Genomic DNA, 3,850 nt, shown 5'->3' with positions numbered 1-3,850 from the left:
AGCTTTGCAATGTTTGGAAATGGGGGCGACACTAAAGTCTTTCAGTCGTTAAAAGTTTCCTGGTCCGGATGGCATATCCCCATTCCTCTTACAGAGGAAAGTCGTGAGACTTTCTAGGGCGAGTTTAAAGTTGGGATATGTTCCGACAGCATAAAGGGGTATGAGAGTAGTCTTCATTCCGAAATAAGGCAAGATCGGTTGTATTATATGTAGAAATAAGATTTAGGACATTTCTATTCTTTGCTATAAAAGTAATACGAAGTGACTCAAAGTTACCGATTACATATGATTATGTAACATTTCTCTGCAGTATCGCAACCGTGAATATACCAGGCGCCTGTAAGGGTAGCCGACTGGGAACTGTAGGCGCTGCAGGATGAAAACTCTTGCCAGGCGGAAAAACAACTTTTAGAACAGCTTGAAGAAACTTAACAAACTGTTTCCTACTACTTGAAAGGAATGAGGAAGATTCGAAAAGGAACGAAGTGCGTGCTGGACTCTGAGGTTAATTGGTTTTTTGCCTTTTCATGATCATGAACTCTATTTAATTCAACTGCTTAAAAAAAGGTGCTTGAAAAGGTTCTATGCTTACGTGATCATCAATACGAAGAGTTTATACAGGTTTATGGTTAGATAGGCAAAAGCAAATGAATTTTATTAATGAAATTGTGTATTATGTTTTCCTTTTTATTATTGTTGTAACAGTTCCAGCTGACATGTTTGGCATTTAAAATCACCAGCTATTATAGCTTTACTATATGATCTTAAAGTTCATCATCAAAGTCAAAACCAAAGTCAGCATTGAATTCCTCGTTGAAAGTTACTCCAAGATTGACCTTAAAGTTTTTGGAAAATAATTTACTTGGGGAAATATTCAGCAGTCTCGAAACTTATCGGGCAATTTGTATGAACAAGTTTCATGATTAAATACACAGTTAAACTATTTTTAATGAACTTTTATATTTTTGCGAAATCAACTTAAATCTTCTTTCCAGTGGCTATTTGCTTTTATACTTTGCCATTAGATCAGAATGTTCACTAATATTGTTTCAACGTTCGTTTATAAGAATTATTTTAATGATTAGAAATGTTGTTCAGTTTATAATGTATAATGAATGTTATCTATATTTAAAAATAATTATTTTATTACTCTCGTGTTCTCGTTTTTCAAACTATAACCGATATGCCACTTTCCACATTTTTCCATATGTTGGTTTTAAGCTTCCTTTTTACCATTTTCATTAATGTTAACCTTCATTCAGTTGAAGTATACTTCCAAAGAAGTGATATTTTCAGGGTCTTAATTTTTACATATAGATCTAGTTCTTTTGTTATATTACGTAAAAAATACCTCTTTAGCGAGATAGATATACGTCTTTTGTTAAGAATAGTTATAATAATCCTTAAATGATTTAAAAGTTTCGAAAGCCGTCACAATCACCCTGAGGAAAAAAGTAAAAATGAACACAAGAGCGCGGTGATCTTTCTACACCGTCCAGGGGCGCACAAACCATGTATGATAAATAGCGGTTGCTACCTCTTCAGGATCTTCAGGATCTTCAGCTTCAAGATCTTTTAAGCTAGCAGTAAAGAATAGCAAGCCAAAATCTGTCAAGTCTGCTGCATCGAAGGTTGCAAAAAAAAAAAATCAGCAGGAACTGAAGTTGCGAAGAAACTAGCTGCTCCGAAAAAAGAAGGCTGCTGCAAGAATGCAAAGATCTCGCCGATCGATTTTTGTTATTGCGATTTTACAGATACAACAATATTTTTTCGCAGGCGTCTCCGAAAATCGATTGGCAACGGCTCAATTTTTTATATTTTTACGCCTTCGGATCATACCCCGCCTCCCGCCTTAGTGAAGTTTTCCAGCCAAAAAATAATAAAATAACCATTTTTCTGGTAGAACTTGACAGACCTTGAAATACGTTTTTTTATTTAAAGTATATGAACTAAGCAATTGCCGATAAATGGTTTCGTAATAAATAATACCAAATAATTTAAAAAATACTAATAATAATAAAAATCAGTGACCAAAAATAAATTTAAAGCGTTCAAAATTTAAGAGTTTTTTTATTAAGAATCAGTAAATTAAATTATTTCAGAGTGAAATCTCGAAAATATAAAAAATTAAAAATGTAAGAAATTGATAAATTAAAGTTCAAAGAAATTGAAATTGCATTAGTGCTTTCAAATAAGAATAATTTTCAATTTGATACTACTTTAAACTACATTGAATGTTTTAAAGTCAAAGCTAATTAAATTGTAGAATTTGAAATTTTTATTACATATAAAAAAATAAAAATTGATTCCACAAATTCATCTAAAATTAAAAAAATTATTTTCCTTCATTTTTCCCATTTAAAATGTAAAATTTTTGAATTATAAACTTTCTAAATTAAAAAAAAACTTTTAAAATAAAAAGTAATTTTTAATTTTTAATAGAAAAGTTTTGATCATGTTTATTATATTTTTGGAGTCTCTGAATCGGAATTCGAGGTCTAAAAACCTCCAGTACGTCAGGGTTCTCACACAACCTTAAAAAATGACAATCATGTGATTGCGAAACCACATGTCGCTTTCTTGTAGCATTAAATTCCACGTTAGCAAAGTCACCAACAAATGTTAAACGGCTGTCGCCTAATGACGATACCTGTGGGCCCGCTTTCTCAGTCTGACCAGCTGCCGATACTGAGGATCCTACTCTGCATCGTAAAATGCTTGCATGCACCTTCCATGACAGCATCAAAGCCGTACTCCAGGGACTTAGCCAAATCGCAGGTTCACTCCGCTACCCGCCATAACCGCGAAAAGTTACCCTGGATGCAGACATGCGTAACTAAAAAAAATTACATATACATTCTTAATTCTAGCAATATAAATAAAGGTACCTGAGAAACGTAGTAAAAATACATCTACATTCGTAATTCTATTTTATAAATAAGAGTACACTTTTAAGGTAGCGAGGCTAACTATTCTACATGAGAGAAGAGAAAAAAAATCACCTATAGAATATACACATATACATAATATTTACAAAAGGTACAAAGCAGCGAGTTTCGACGAGCATGATTGTACACATGATTCAAACAGATTTTTATTTCGCAGTGAGCAAACACATCTACCTACATGTTTAGAATCCGGAGCACTAACTCTTTTGAGTTTATACTTACCTAAAGGTCTTTTGTGAAAGTTGACTACAATTCGATGATTATCTGATAGATTGTCCATAAAAATATCAATGAAATGACGCAAAGTACCAACATTACACATATGCTGAAGAAAAATGACACAAAACTGACGGCATACAGCTGAAGAGGTACTCTGTTCTGTAGAGGCTGGAGTTTCTACGTAGACGATGAAGATGTTGACCAATAAGAGGCGGTATCCCGTCACTGTTAAAGTAGGTTTCTCTGCCGGTTTTGTCGATATGGATTCCGATCCAGTGGGAACCAGGCTGAGTGTGGTCGTCAGTGTTAACCACTATTGCAGACGGTCTTGTCAGGTTTTGGGAATTTGATCTGCTGGGTATACACCAATCGTGGGTACTTGTAAAATCTGAATTACCTGCAACATTTCTAGACTGTGCATATTCAATGTTAACAATCTCGTAAAGACAAGACTTAGAATCAGTTGTCTTATCTAAAGATTCAGTTTTGACCACAGCACCATCTAGAACTGAATTCCTGGCAATTATTGTTTTTCCGTACATAGACTTTCTGTTTGATAGTTTACAAAGAATTTCTTCCTGTCGGTGTCTTCAAAGCCAATGGTATAGTTTCATAGCATTGTTGAGAGCACATCTGAACATTTCCTCCTTTCTAACTCTATGGAGAAAGCAGAAATCTCTCCT

Source organism: Belonocnema kinseyi, chromosome 7, assembly GCF_010883055.1.
Source record: "Belonocnema kinseyi isolate 2016_QV_RU_SX_M_011 chromosome 7, B_treatae_v1, whole genome shotgun sequence".
NCBI classification, from domain to species: Eukaryota; Metazoa; Arthropoda; class Insecta; order Hymenoptera; family Cynipidae; genus Belonocnema; species Belonocnema kinseyi.
This window is presented reverse-complemented; position numbering follows the sequence as displayed.